Here is a 16724-nt window from a genome sequence, read left to right as displayed (position 1 = left end):
TACGCTATGCTCCTAAAATCGCTAAAAAAAACCCCTCGATGGACCGCGATTTATCAAGAATTTACGTGCAGAAATAGTTTGGCGTAATCAGGTATGCTTTTCAATAAATTGTCAACATTTGGAAACTATTTTATGGGTTTTACATTAAAATAACTTCGTCGTAATATGTTTCTTTTGTAATTAAGGGAGGTTTCTCGGGTTGTAAAATGTCTCTTTCGCAGTTTTTATCGGTAAATTCGTACGACATATTTAAATTTTTTGTCGGACTACAACGTATGTTAACAGATAAAACATAACCAGAATGTGAAAGTATGTGCACCGATTTCATTGGTGAAATTCCGGTTTCGTACTACCATGTTATAAGGAAAAAAAAAAGGAGCGTAAGGCTGTGCAATGTAATTGCAAGAAGTCAATTTGTAAATCACATTATCCGATGGCCTTAAGAACTTGAAAGACGGGAATTTCTTTTGTTGAAACTCCTGCATCCCAGTTAAAGCCACGCAGAGAAAAAAGTATTTCTAGACTGATTCTAGATGGTCCTTTGTACTGGGGGCACCATACACAAGAGCCGTACTCTAAAATCGAATGAACAAGCTAAATATAGAGAGTCTTCGTTATATAGGGGTCGTCAAATTCCTTTGACCACCTCTTTATAAACCCAAGCACGCCCATGGCCTTATTTACCATGGTAGAAGTGTGTTCAGAATACTTCAACTTTGGGTCTAGTTTAACACCAAGATCATCAGCCAAGTTAATTATCTCAAGAGAACCACCGCAGAGGCTATAAGGAGCCAACAAGGGGCTGGAGCGATGAAATCACATTACTTTGTATTTCGAGGCATTTAGGTGATTGCAAGCGAGAGTGAAATGAAAAGTCCGTATACTGGACGCAGAGTTTAACATCACCTCATTCATGAGTACTCGAGAGTATGCTAATGTTGTTGTTAATGAAGGCAGGTCATTAATAAACAGTGTGAAAAGTAGGGGGCCTAGATGGCTGCCCTGTGGCACTCCAGAAGTAACCTTAACAGGTGAAGAGAATGAGTTTTTGAAGAAGACTCTTTGAGACCTAGAACGAAGGTAGCTAGAAATCCATCTCAAAAGATTAGGCGGAAACCCTAAAAGGTCGAGCATTTGTGCTGGAAGGGAATAGTTTACAGAGTCGAATGCTTTACTGAAATAAGTGTAAATAACATCCGTCTGCAAGTTACCTTGGAAGCCTTTAATGATAAAAGAGGTAAACTCTAATAAATTTGTGGCTATTGATCGTCGCCGTGCTGAGATGGAGATATAAGTGATTTGCAGAGAGGTTGCAAATGTGGACTTAACATTTTTTCAAACATTTTAGGAATAGCGGATAACTTAGATATACCTCTATAATTATTTGCATCAGACTTGCTACCTTTCTTATGGAGCGAAATAATAAAAGAGTCCATCCAGATTGGGGGGAAGCATAAAGAGTTAATGGATAGGGTGAATAGTTTAAGCAGGGGTCCACACAGAGCGTCGGCACAGTACCTGAGTACACAGCAGGAAACTCCGTCAGGACCTGGTGAAAACACCGGCTTAACTAGTAGAAGATCATGAAACAGTGAGCTTTCATTTAAGAAGGGCCTGAAAGAGCCGTTCGACCTTGCTAAACTGTACGGATACGGCTGACAAGAGTAGCTTTCATGAGAATAGGTTGTTTGGAAAAATTTGGCAAAAAGATCGGTAATTCCTTACATGATGAGAAATTATAGCGAGGATGAATGTGCAGGCGTTCTACACTTACTATTTACGAAGCTGTAAAACTGTTTAGGGTCCTGTGAAATTTTTATAGCATTGAGCGTTAAGAACGGAGAAATTTTACATAGGTATTACATAGAGAGAGAGAGAGACGATTTTTAGTTTTTTAGACTGGATAACTCCTTGGTAAACCTAGGAAGCTACCCAGATCTAACCAGACAAGAAAGTGAGACACAAAAATCAACTAATGTAAAAAATGTTTGTGCCTTTCAAAACGTCCGTTCCGGACGACCCCCCACGACAACAGACCCAAGGAATTTTTCACATGATTGACTTAAGACAGGGATGGGTCTAAAAAGCCGTCGATAAAGTCATGTCGTGACTTGGGCACAAGGTTATTATACTCGTATACCGAAGACCAAACAGTACCTGGCAACTTGAAATCACTAAGAACTATCATATGGTGTTTATCTGATAGCGAGGAAGAAACAGTTTTTAAAGCGGACAGGTGATGCTCGTTTATTAAGATATCCGAGGAAGGTGGAATATACGAGAAAGTAATGAAAATGAAAAAGCTTGGAACAATCAGGCTACGCACAGGAATTCCAGGTCTTTTTGAACCTGGACTATGAAATGTTCCGACGTGAAGTTTGAGTCCACTGCAATGAGGACCCCACCTCCAAGTCAAGACGAACGGTCATTTCTAAAAATTGTATACTATAAGGACCTATCTCAGGCTGGGATAGGCATCAGTCTGTCCAGGATCCTGAATTTTAAGTTATTTATAATTCGCAAGACTTTATTTGGAAAACCAGGAGCTCGGCCAGCAACTGAAATAATATGGTTAGCGGAATCACAACACTTTTGGTTTAAGTTGAAGTTTTAATTTGTTTCTTTATAATTTCGGGTTCCTATGTTACTCGGTGGGGGTTTGACGGATTGTCCGCGACATGTATGTTCTCCCGATCGACTATGACTGATGGACTGCCTATCGACTCGAAAGCGAACTCGAAAGTTAGCTGCCGAATTCCAAGTGAACTCCTAGCGAATTCCCAACGAACTGCCTTAGTACAGAGAGAACTCCGATATATATAGCGTTTTTCTGTTCTTAAAAGGGCCAGTGCTGCTATGTATGGGACGTTGCTCCGAGCCGGGCTCGGGCTTCGCTTTAGCGTGTTGATCGGCTTTTTCCATGCTATTGGTTGTATTTTGCTGCGTGGGGTGATCGCATTTCCTTGACGTTCGATGAAACGTGTGCTGAGTCTTTGCTGGCGAACTCCAAGTGAACTCCTAGCGAACTCCAAACGAACTGCCTTAGTACAGGGAGAACTCCGATATATATAGCGTTTTTCTGTTCTTAATAGGGCCAGTGCTGCTATGTATGGGACATTGCTCCGAGCCGGGCTCGGGTTTCGCTTTAGCGTGTTGATCGGCTCTTTTCCATGCTATTGGTTGTATTTTGCTGCTTAGGGTGATCGCATTTCCTTGACGTTCGATGAAACGTGTGCTGAGTCTTTGGTTTTCCTGTCTGCTGGCTTGCAGACTCTTGCTGTTCCCATTTATCGTGGATTTTGGTGGTGCGTGTGCTGAGTTTTAATTTTGTTGGGTGTTGACCTCGTCATTTGAGAGCTTTGGTTACTTGGGGATTGGTTAGATAATCATATAAGATTATATCGCTTTTCTTCCTTTCTTCGGTCGACGTCTTTCTGTCTTTGGACCTGTGAATTCTTTGAATTCTTTGACGTCTTTGAATTCGTTGGTGTTGATATCTTCACCTGGGGGTAGCGTTGGGTGCACCGACTGCTTGTGACGAACCATGGAATCCATAGTTCGTTACAATACCGACCTGGCAAAACTTCGGAACTAAGGATGTACACTGCAATGAGGACCCCCCCTCCAGGTCGAGACTACCGGTCATTTCTAAAAATTGTATACCGACCTGCCAAAACTTCGGAGCTAACCAGGTCTCGGTAAACACAATAACGTGGGAAGAGAATGCGAGACTCTCAAGAAAAAATAGTGCTGAGATTACTACTCAAGCCTCTAGCATTCTGGTAGGTGCTTCAGAAGTAGAGCTTATATTTTTCACATGGCTTAAGTATCTCATATCTGGTTGCATAGCATTTGCAGTTCTGAAAATCTAAAAAATGCAGCTAAAAATCCTACCTAGACACTTTGTAGCTGCAGCCTATTGTCTGTAAGATATTAATCTTTCAAATTAAAATTTCATAATTTATTTGCGCGATATTTTTCCAAAATTTTGAAAAACTCAGGAAAAGTCGAATTGGCATGAATTGTTGGTTTTAGACAGACGCATGAATTAGGCGTCGTTTAAGGTATCGTTTGTAAGAATCGATGGATAAACGGCCAAGTTGCAGCCGTTTGACCAAAACGACTCAAAACTCATTTTACCTCTGAAAAAACATGAAAAAATAACATATTTAATATATTCTTAAAATAAAACTAAACTATAAAAAATTAAAAATTTTAAAATCCCAAAGTCTATCAGAAAAATCATTTCGGTCCACAGCGGGAAGAAAAAGTTCAATTTTTTCGAGTAGTGTAATCCGAACCAGTATTTTTTGGACATCTTATTCGGCAATGTTTACCATCAATGGTCCCAATAGAATAAGGGAAACGAGACTTTTCACATCACATGAGTCATAGCCGAGCAAGTTTCCGGAATTATTTTCTGCAAAGTGCTTTCGGCAATTCGAAATCTAAGTGAAAGAGCTCTTATGGATATGCCAGTCGACAAATATCTGAAACATTTAAAATTTAAACAATTTTTAAATTTGAGCGTAGCCTTGCAAGAAAAAATTTAAACATTTAAAAGACGAATTTCGCAAGGCTGTAAGTGTTCGCCATACGCTATGCTCCTAAAATCGCTAAAAAAAAAAAAACCCCTCGATGGACCGCGATTTATCAAGAATTTACGTGCAGAAATAGTTTGGCGTAATCAGGTATGCTTTTCAATAAATTGTCAACATTTGGAAACTATTTTATGGGTTTTACATTAAAATAACTTCGTCGTAATATGTTTCTTTTGTAATTAAGGGAGGTTTCTCGGGTTGTAAAATGTCTCTTTCGCAGTTTTTATCGGTAAATTCGTACGACATATTTAAATTTTTTGTCGGACTACAACGTATGTTAACAGATAAAACATAACCAGAATGTGAAAGTATGTGCACCGATTTCATTGGTGAAATTCCGGTTTCGTACTACCATGTTGTAAGGAAAAAAAAGGAGCGTAAGGCTGTGAAATGTAATTGCAAGAAGTCAATTTGTAAATCACATTATCCGATGGCCTTAAGAACTTGAAAGACGGGAATTTCTTTTGTTGAAACTCGTGCGACTTAAAAAAAAAAAATTGTATTTTTAACGAGGAGGAGGTAATGGGAAAGAGCTAAAAGGTGAATTTAGCGGTGAAAACTGCGAAAAACATTTTACAACCCGAGCAACCTCCCATAATTACAAAATAAACATCTTTCGGCGAAACTTAGACTTTAATGTTAAAACACATATGAAAAGTATGCAAATTGTGACATTTTTTTCAAAAGCAGGCCCGATTATGTTTACATTTTGTATGCGCAAAAAATAAACTTTAAAATTGAATTGAAAAAGAACCATGTCCGACAGCCAGGTAAATTCTTGATAAATCGCGGTCCGTCATTGGTTTTTATACGCGTAATCAAAAAGATTTTTGGGGTATATTAGATTTTTGGTAAAAGTGGATGTGAGCAGCGCAGAGAAGGAAACGTTTCCGACTCCATAAAGTATATATATTCTTGATCAGCAACAACAGCCGAGTCGATATAGCCATGTCTGTCTGTCCGTCCGCCTTGATGAGCGCCTAGATCTCAGAGACTATAAGACTTAGAGCAACCAAATTTTGTGTCCAGACTCATATAATATCACATTGCTAAAAGTGTTTTTCAAAATTTCGCCCCGCCCCCTTCCGCCACCACAGATGACGAAAATCTGTGGCAGGCACAATTTTATGGGTATGATAAAGCTAAAAACGCAGTATCGTAGAGGATGACTATATCTACCAGAATAAAGAAATTAATTTTCAGTTGCTTCACCCACCTCCTCCAGCACGAGACCATGCAACTCATTCTCTGTTTCGCTCGCATACACACAATGCTCAACCTTTGTATGTATAATTTATATGCGTCATTTTTTTTCAGCATAGGCCCTGTTGAGCTATTAACCGTTTTTAATAGCTACTGATTTTTATTGTTGAACTAGCGATCTTTTTCACTAGCTGTTGCAATTGCTTTAATGATTAAAGTCGTTGGTTTTAGTTGAATATATTCAGTTTATTAGTTGAGCGGTATATCGGTCTGGCAACGATCAATATTGTTTGTGTGGATAGAAAACGCGATTCGTATGTCGGTATGTGAGACCGAGTACTATATATGCTCTTATGTATGTAGAATGTTGATACAAATTGCGAAGGTATGTTCTTGCAGATTCAGGACCACATCAAGACGAAAGAAAGTGAGTGCGATAATTATGACGATCAATTAAAGACTAAAAGAGGGCAGGCGGACCGAATTGCCCGTGCCCTAGTGCAAGCGAGAGAGAGAACGAAAGAAGCGATAGAAGCTCGGGCTGCTGCTGAGCCGAGCACGAACGATAGGTAGAGATAGAATGGTATAGATGCTGCAGCTGCAGTAGTAAATGAAGAAGGAGATATAAACAGGCGAAAGAACGGCCGCTGCCGTGATCGGTTACAATATTTATATGCAGCGGGCAATGCAAATAGCAAACAAACTTGGAATTACGTTAATTTGCTCCACTGGCTATTTTGAGGAATTTGTTGGGGAATATCAGGCTGGGAAACCAGACATACTCCCCCCGTTGAAAGCCTGACTTTCAACAGATGCTGAAGGGTTTCACAGACGTCGCTTGTGGCTGATTCGATGAAGCAATCCTGATGCCGTACTTAGCACGGCACCAAGACAACTTATCTTTGCCCAGCCGTTGAAGAAAGATTCTGGACCATGTAGCTGCAGGTCCAGCCAGTCCGAAAACGTCAAAGAGCTTCGCTTCTGTTGGCACAACTGAACTTCGGCAGAGTCGCGACAATGATGAATAGTCCGAAATCGAGAGAGAAGGTGGATCAGTAGCCGTTTCCTAAGCTAGATCTATTGATGGAAGTGCAATTGGGTTCTCCGAAATCATATTGGAATCCAGCTGCGAATGAGATACCAAGTCAGCTATGTGCACGTCTTGGAAATTGATTTCAGCATCAGCAGACAACGCTACCTGTTCATCTATCGCCATTGGCCCCTCAGAGAAGCATAAGTCAGACTTCTTCGTATCCGAAGATGACAATTGCATAGGGCGTAGACACGGGGGAGGATTACTCCGTGGTGGAAGCTGCCTGCCAACAATATTAGCAATAATTGTTCCTGCAGAAACCGTAGAAGGAGGAGACAGGTGAGGGAATCGACTAGCAATTTCGCGCCGAATCGAAGTATCCAGCGTCATGAAAAGATAATTAAAGTTGTCCAACGATCGAATGCCAGTCTTGTTGTAGTCCAACTTCTGAAGCTCGTTGTGCAGGGTTTTAAAAGTGCCCTGCAGCTCCTCGAACTCCTCTAGCCTCACAGTGAGCATAAAGTAGTCACACTCTGGCAACTCACCCTCCCAAGTTCAACCTTTTTAATGTTTCAAAGATTGCCGGTACTTTCACTCTCAAGAAAGTCACCCTGTTTTTATACCCGTACTCAAAAAGAGTTAAGGGGTATATTAGATTTGTGGTACAAGTGGGTGTGTGCAACGCAGAGAAGGAAACGTTTCCGACCCCATAAAGTATATATATTTTTGATCAGCATCAATAGCCGAGTCGATATAGCCATGTCCGTCTGTCCGTCCGTCTGTCCGTCTGTCCGTCTTGATGAGCGCCTAGATCTCAGAGACTATAAGAGCTAGAGAAACCCAATTTGGTTTCCAGACTCATGTGATATCACACTGCTACAAGTGTATTTCAAAATTTCGCCCCGCCCCCTTCCGCCCCCACACAGGACGAAAATCTGTGGCAGGCACAATTTTAAAGATACGATTAAACTAAAAACGCAGTATCCTAGAGAATGACCATATCTACCAGATTGCCGAATCTGAATCAGATCGTATCCTAATTTCAGTTTTTTTCAGTTGCTTCCCTCTTCTCCCAAGCCAGAAAACCGATACTCATTCTCTTTCTCGCTCGCACACTCTGCCGCGTTCAGTGCGCGAGCAACACCTAGCTGAGGAGAAGTAGAATCTAAATGGTACATTTAGAATCTACATGTTGGATGTATAATATACTTAGTAGATGTAGATGTAAATAACAGATCTAGCAAAAAAATGTAAAATGTAATAAAATTCTAAAAAATCTCCATAATACCGAAGGTGTAAGAAAACGTTTCTAGCGGGAAGAGTAATGCAAAGCGTACCGCGCGTAATAAACGGGAGTGACAGAGAACCGCAAGACAACAGCTATGTGCGCAAGTGGAGCCGGTGTATATGCTTGTATGCACCTATGTGCGTTTTTAATAGCTATTGATTTTTATTGTGGAACTAGCGATCATTTTCACTAGATGTTGCAATTGCTTTAATGATTAAAGTCGTTGGTTTTAGTTGAATATATTCAGTTTATTAGTTGCGCGGTATACCGGTCTGGCAACGATCAATATTGTTTGTGTGGATAGAAAACGCTATTCGTATGTCGGTATGTGAGACCGAGTACTATATATGCTGCTATGTATGTAGAATGTTGATATAAATTGCGAAGGTATGTTCTTGCAGATTCAGGACCACATCAAGACGAAAGAAAGTGAGTGCGATAGCTATGACGATCAATTAAAGACTAAAAAAGGGCAGGCGGACCGAATTGCCGTGCCCTAGTGCAAGCGAGAGAGAGAACGAAAGAAGCGATAGAAGCTCGGGCTGCTGCTGAGCCGAGCACGAACGATAGATACAGAGAAAATGGTATAGATGCTGCAGCTGCAGTGAGTAATTATAATCGGTTAGGAAACAAACTTGGAATTACGTTAATTTGCTCCATTGGCTATTTTGAGGAATTTGTTGGGGAATATCAGGCTGGGAAACCAGACAAGCCCGTAAATCTAACATTTACCCGCAAGGCTAAGCGAAATGGGTCAAAAGAAGCATCAGGAGCAGCAGCAGATCAGCAAAACAATATCATGATGGATGATTTAGCTGAAGAAAGCGAAGGAAACATGCAAAGCCTTTTTGACGAAACGATTGAAGACACGTCAATGACATCTACTGAGGACTTGTACGAGACTGACAATACGACGAAAATAGCGACGGAGCAGTTGTTAAACGATGACATCAACAAGCCGGGACCGTCCAAACCAAGACGATACGATAAACGATATAAAAACATGAACAACTATCTTATAGAAATATAAAAAATAAAATTGAAGCTCCTAGAACAATAAATTACTAATAACACTACCCGACACGATTTTTCCTCAAGGAACAAAACCAACTTTTTCTTAAAGATTTGGGGCTTAGAAATGGTTTGATGATATTTTTTTTTTTCTATGTCAGAATTTAATTAATTTTTTAAAAGAATTTTTTTTTAGAATTTCTACAACTGGTATTTTTTTTAAATCTTTTTTCAGAGGTAGCGCTTGTTTTTTTCACATAACTCTAGTATCTTACGTCTGGTTGTAAAGAACTTTGCTATTTTACAAAGATAAATAAAACACCTAGAAGTTAAGCGCAAACACTTTGTAATTTCAGCTTACCGTCTGGGAAATATAAAGCATTGCAATGCAAAAATGATGATTTTTGTGCGGTATTTTTTTTTGAAATTTTGACTTTAAAAACTCAGAAAAAGTCGAAAAAAATGTCCTATATTTTTTTGTGTATAGCTGCATTAATTTGGCGTCGTTTAAGATATCGCTCATTAAAATCTATGGAGAAACTTTGGAGCTAAAATTCGTTAACCAAACCTAAAAAATGAAACAATTTAACAAAAAAATACCTTTTGGAAGGTGGCGGGCCCAACTGCTAATTGGGAACAAAGCAAACGAAAATGGGTTGTACATTTGGTACCTGATCGCGTTCCTTTGGTATGAAATGTTGTTGACAGTTACTTTTTTCGTTATCTGAGGTAGGATACCTATTCAGGTCAAATGTTTCCTTCATATTCTCACAAGTGGAGGTCCACACAAATTGGATCTCGTCGCGTCTACCTAATCATATTTCAATAAAACCAAAGTAGAAATACCTGAGATATGGGATTTCATTCCTTAACCCATACAACAATCAGTAATTTTTAGTCTTTTCAGTCAATTCTAAGGATATACAAACTTTTTTATTTGGTGTTAGGTTGCTACAAGTGGGCTTTTAGTGCCATATTTGCCCCGATTTTTTAGAATTCTTAAAAAACAAGCGCTACCTCTGAAAAAAGCTTTAAAAAAAAACAACAGACTTCAAAAATTCTTCAAAAAAGAAAAAAAAAACCATAATTCTTTAAAAAAATGTAAAGCCCCATACCTATCAGAAAAAGTCGGTTTGGATCCGTGAGGACATCTGGTCGGACAATGCCCGGAGAGAAAGAGCGTAACATATAACAATTATGTAAGATACTTTAAGATTTTCTTTTGCAACAATGTCGTAACATCATTAATTTCAGCGTGCCTCATAGACTCTGGCAGCCCCATATCGTTCATCAAGAAAAGTTTAATTACTAGAGAAATGAGTTTGGAACCAGTTTTGGAATTATATTTTGGGCTAAATAAAAGCCAATTGAAAACATTTGGAAAAATTTTATGTTATGTTTTGAAAGGAAGAATAAAATGTTATTTTTATTTGAACGTTGTGTCGAACGAGTCTATGAGTCATGGTGTGGTTCTTGGAAGAAATTTTATAAATGCATGCGAGTTAAACTTGGACTTAAGTACTTTAAACATGGTTACATTAGACGCTATGAATTCGAAAGCCAGTGATTATTTAAGTACAAATTCAACAATGCCGATCGAAAATGATAAAATACAAATTAAAACGGTTGAAAAACATACTAGTATAATGAGTAGTGCAAATATTAGAGAAAGTTTCGATAAAATAGTTAGAGATGAGGTAATTAAAATAGACAATAATAATGAAATTGTTAGTGATAACGTTAGTGAAGAAGTTAATGAAATTGTTAGTGATACCGTTAGTGAAGAAGTTAATGAAATTGTCACTGTTAGTGAGGAAGCTAGTGAAATTGTTAGTGATAATATTAGTAAAGAGATAAACAAAATTGTTAATGAAACCATGAGTAACGTTGTAGGAGTAACTAATGAAGTAATTGATGAAGATTTTTTAAGCGATTCTACCAGATCAAAAAATTTTAAAAAGAAAACAGTTAGTTCGATAAATAACGATGAGATGGTTATGAATGAAATCCTTAGCAGCAAAGCTAATGACACATACAATGAAAGTATCGTTCCAAAAATTTTTAATATCAATTATATGGAAGATGAAAAAGCTGATTACATCTGCGGGGAGAATATAAGTCATAGGCTTAAATGTCAACTAAGACAAACAATCGAAGACTATTACGTAAAGACGGTTAAACCAAATGAACTATGAATGAAATATCAAATGCGAGATAAAACTCAACTTAGAGAAATCAAAAACTTTTAGTTGTGCTCCAAGGCGACTGTCATACACCGAGAAAGATAAATTGCAGCAATTACTAGATGAATATTTAAGAAAATGAATAATACGACCTAGCGATTCTGAATACGCTTCACCTATCGTACTTGTTAAAAAGATAACGGGGGATTTAAGGTTATGTATAGATTTTAGAAAACTCAACAAGACTTTGATTAAGGACAACTATCCCATACCCCTCATCGATGATCTGCTGGACAAATTATCCAACAAAAAGGTCTTTACGAAACTCGATCTCAAAAATGGTTATTTTCATGTATTCGTTAATGAGGAATCGATTAGGTATACATCGTTCGTGACACCTTTAGGACAATTTGAATTCCTTAGAATGCCACAGGGCCTCAAAACAGCATCAGCAGTGTTTCAAAGGCTTGTTAATAAAATATTCGATGATTTAATTAGGGATGACAAAGTTATTGTATATATGGATGACATCATAGCCAGCAAAGATACACAAGAACACTTAGAAACGCTGAAAGAAGTTTTTACTAGATTAGCTCAAAACAAATTAGAATTGCGTATAGACAAATGTGAGTTTTTACAATCTAATATCAAATATTTGGGGCTTACAATCAACGGACAAGGTATAAAAGCAGACGAGAAAGGATTAGAACCAATCAAAAACTTTCCAATCCCAGATAAGGTAAAGGTTGTGCAAAGTTTTCTTGGCTTATGCTCCTATTTCAGGAGATTTATAAAAGATTTCTCAACTGTTGCCAAACCTCTTTACGATCTTCTGAGAAAAGATACAGAGTTCAAATTTGGTGGAAACGAATTAAGTTGCTTTTTATCGCTTAAGGAAATGCTAATGCAAGCACCTATTTTAGCACTTTATAATCACAAAGACGAGATAGAACTGATTTGTGATGCAAGTGCTCTTGGTTTCGGGGCAGTGCTACTTCAGAAGAAGGACGACGGAAAACTGCATCCAGTCTTTTATTTTTCTAAGCGTACAACTGCAGCGGAATCAAAATATCACAGCTTTGAGCTGGAGACAATGGCAGGTTTCGCATATATTTATATGGAAAACGGTTCAAGATCGTTACTGACTGTAATTCACTAACGCTAACGCTCAACAAAATTGCGCTAAACCCGCGTATTGCTAGATGGGCTTTAGGATTGCAAAGTTATGACTATGAGTTTAGCAATAGATAAGGCAACAGGATGCAGCACGTAGATGCGCTAAGTAGATGCACAAACATTCTCATTGTAGAAACAAACACGTTTGAAGACAACTTAGTTAGTTGCCAAGCCAAGGACCAAATAGTTAGAAATATCAAGCAACAGTTAGAAGAAAATGAACACAAGCTTTTCGAAATGAGAAATGGTGTAGTTTATAGGAAAAGTAATGACGGAAGATTGTTATTCTATGTTCCAAGCGAAATGGAAGACCACGTGTTATACAAATAGGACACATAGGCAGAGACAAAATGATGAACATAATAGGCAAAAGCTATTGGCTTCCAAACGTAAAAGAAAAATGCTCCGGTCATATTGAAAATTGTTTGAAATGCGTAGCGTTTCAAAGAAGGAAAAGAAGGATTTTTGCACTCCATTCCAAAAGGAAATAAGCCAGTTGATTCAGGAAGATCAAAGAAGCACATATTAGTAGTCATTGACGCCTTTACAAAGTTTGTGCGCTTATATGCAACAAAAACAACGAATACACGGGAGGTCATCGTTTCGTTAAAAGACTATTTTAGAGCATACAGCAAACCCAAATGCATAATTTCAGATCGAGGAAGTTGTTTCACATCAAACGAGTTCGATGAGTTCATGACAGAGACTGACATTAAACATATTAAAATCGCAACAGGATCGCCCCAAGCAAATGGTCAGGTGGAAAGAGTCAACAGAAGCAATGGACCAATGTTAGCGAAACTAGTAGAACCAGAAAAAGGTATACACTGGGATGTAGTGATAGACAAAGTAGAACATGCATTAAATAACACGCAGCATCGGAGCACAAAACAAGTTCCGTGTAAACTATTATTTGGCATAGAACAGAGAGGAACAGTAGTAGACGAATTAAAGGAAAAGCTAGAACAGTTAAATGAAGCACAAGAAAGCGAAGCGAATTAAGAGAGGAAGCGGCGAAAAATATGGAGACAGCCCAAGCGTACAACAAAAAGCAACACGACAAGGGCTTAAAGAAACCGAAAGAATATAAAGAAGGAGACTATGTGATGGTAAAACATTTTGATTGCATAGTAGGATCATCTAAAAAATTAATTCCCAAAAACAAAGGGCCTTACGTAATCGAAAAAGTATAAAGAAATGATAGGTTTTTGTTAAAAGACGTAGAAGGTTTTCAAGTTTCCCGTAATCCTTATCAGGGTGTTTGGAGTATTCAAAACATAAAACACTGGATAGGCAACAAAAATAAATGTTAATATATATAAAAAAAAAAAAAAAAAAAAAAAAACTATAATATCTTAAGTAAAAGACAGAACTGAAAACCATTGTAAAATTCCCGTAGATCTAAGTGAATCAGGTGATCCAACTGTCAGGATCGCCGAGTTGTGGTAGGATAACCCCTATCAGACCCTATGTAGATTAACCCACTGCCAATACGGCAGCCCTATCACATGTAAATAACCCCTAGATATAAGGTCACACTGTAGAAATACCGAATGTACGGTCTCATATAGAAAATTGCATAGATCGACGCAAGGGCAATCGAAAAGAGACATAGAAAGTGGAAAGACGTATCGGTTGGAATAAAGTTAAAGAAAAAGTGTATACTCGTGTTTTACTTCCACAATATTTAAATTGAATATTATTTTGACTTGATTTCAAAATTTTTCTTTTAAAATCAAATGGAAAACCTTTTTATTTTAAATATTCCATATTAAATGATATTAAATATTTTTTGTATTTATTTTAACTATTTTTATATTATTTTTTATGTCCCTCGAATTCCCAACTGGTTCAAGCTGCTGCCGCCTTGAATACACAGTTAAATTATTTTTGCGCAGGGGCATAATCACAACCAATGCAGTTCAACTCATGTTGCGATTATTTCTAATTGAAAACTTTAACCAATTCACACCATGAGGACATGAAAAGTAGTCCATGTAGGCAAAATATTAACAAATTATTTTTAAAATGAAATATACTTAATCAATATGAAACATATTAAATTTAAGCATAAAATAATTTTAAATTAAATATGAAACATATTAACTTTAAATATTAAATATATTAAATTTAAATATGAAACATATTAACGCTAAATATGAAACATATTAAATTTAAATATGAAATATATTCAACTTAAATATAAAATATATTAAATTTAAATATTTTCATATTAATATCAAAATGTAAGTGAAAAATATTAAATTTATTATTAATTAATTTATTATTAAATACAACCACTGGCTGAAAATCAATGTCATAAATATTAAAATCTTAGTGAAAATATCAAAATTTCAGGTGTTTTTTCCATCGGTGTATATATATAGTAACACTTCCATAATTCCCTACACGCATACACGCGTTACGCATACGTTAAGCACTTGACATATCCATAATCACACCCACACCTATATTTATATTAGAGATCGACGTAGCTCCATTCAAAAAAAAAATTTCAATAGAATCCATTCGAATTGAATTGAGTTGAGTGAGTGACACACACTTTTCAACATTCGGTTGTATGAGTTAAAATGAAAGAGTGCACAAAACGAAATGACAGAAATGACAGAGACAGAGCAATTCGAATAGCTCGAATTTTTTCCGTGCACTCTATGACAGTAAACAAATTATGACCTCTTTTTCAATAGACATTGTGTAAGAAGCGTCTGAAAAGCCTGCGACGGAAGATGAATTTTCTGAATATATTGAAGTACGCCAAGTAGACAGCTAAAAATACCAAGCAGAACAGGAAATAATAACATAAAGCAACATTAAAGTAATATACACACTACACTACTACATGTTTTTATTTTTATTTTTTATTTTTTAGAGATTGCTACCGAATTTTACAAAAAAATGTAATCATGAAAATTAAAAAAAAAATGTTTAATGAGTTGGATAAATGGTTAAATCTATTGCACATATATTGATACCATTCATATCGTCATTAATCAATTATTGGTAGTAAGAAACCTGCAAAAGTTTTTGCGAACTAGTTAACTAAATATATCAACCTCAGCTGAACTTCTTGATTTTCACCAATCGTTAATATTTTAACAGTAACTAAAAAAAATAAAAATAAAAACACCTTATTATCAATATGAACTAGTTTCTAATTTTTAATACTATTTGAAAAAACCGACGAATTGAATTTTTCTTTTAATGTATATTTACCCAAAAAAGTGAATTTTCTTTTCGTGGTAGCAACCCCCAAACATTAAACTAAAAATTTGACAAAAAATTGTATAATTATAATGAATATAATGAATGTCCACTTGAAAAAACACCCGACTTTGACTGTTTAACGTGGTGGAATTTTCACAAAAATGTTTTCCCCCATAAAACAAGCTACAAAATATTTTGCATACCAGCGAGTAGTGCGGCTTCTGAAAGAGCTTTTTCAGATGCCAGAAACTTAATCACCGAAAAGCTTTACCTATTTTCTTCCAATCCGGAAAATATAAACAAAATTATGTTTCTTCATTCCAATTTAGTTTAAATAAATACTGTACAAAAACTACATTGCTCTTTCTTATTTTCTTTATTATTTTCCCTACAAACAGTAAAGTAAAAAATAAAATAAATAATACCTTAAACGACGCTTTATTAATGCGTCTATCTAAAACCAAAAATGATGGCCAAGAATTATTTGTTTTCGACTTTTTCCGAGTTTTTAAAGCCTAGTACTCAGACGCACTAAATTTTCCGTCGACCGAAAGTGCTATTTATTTCGCTCGAGACCCAGTGTGACCAAAGTGGGAAAATTTCATGCTCTACGGTTACACTGTTGTTTTTTTTTACTTCTGGTACTATGTGCAAATTCAGAGAAAAGTTATTAAAAAAGTTAATAATAATGGACCCAAGGAGAAAATTATTACTAGTAGGATTGGCGGCGCTTGTAGGAGCGGAGGAAGAGGACAATCAAAGAAGAAAGCGGCGACAACATTGGGTTGCAGGATAGAAACCAGAAGGGTTGATTTTTTACCGATGTGAGAATTATGAATAACATAGATATGGATGCAAACAGATCTAACAATACCCTTTGGACATTTCTTAGTTTGAAAATATGACTCAGAGGCCATCAGTATTCTTTGAGAATTTTCATATGTCTGAAAAGAACTTCTGTGGCCTTTTTGGATTGGTGGAGCAGTACTTGCTCCCTACGACTT

At 36.8% G+C, this 16724-nt stretch overlaps 1 protein-coding gene and 1 non-coding gene across 2 annotated transcripts in view; one reads left to right on the top strand and one right to left on the bottom strand.

Annotated features, from left to right (window-relative positions):
- Nucleotides 1-16724, bottom strand: part of LOC111076700 (nephrin-like) — a 330088-nt gene that overhangs the window by 275013 nt on the left and 38351 nt on the right. The gene's annotated exons all lie outside the window — the stretch shown is intronic.
- LOC121404390 lies at nt 14382-14523 on the top strand. Its single transcript, XR_005967955.1, has one exon. It is a non-coding gene; the product is annotated as a U4 spliceosomal RNA (small nuclear RNA).

Source organism: Drosophila obscura, unplaced genomic scaffold (genome assembly GCF_018151105.1).
Source record: "Drosophila obscura isolate BZ-5 IFL unplaced genomic scaffold, ASM1815110v1 contig_198, whole genome shotgun sequence".
NCBI lineage: Eukaryota > Metazoa > Arthropoda > Insecta > Diptera > Drosophilidae > Drosophila > Drosophila obscura.
The sequence above is the reverse complement of the archived record's forward strand: the minus strand, read 5'-3'. Positions and strand labels throughout refer to the sequence as shown.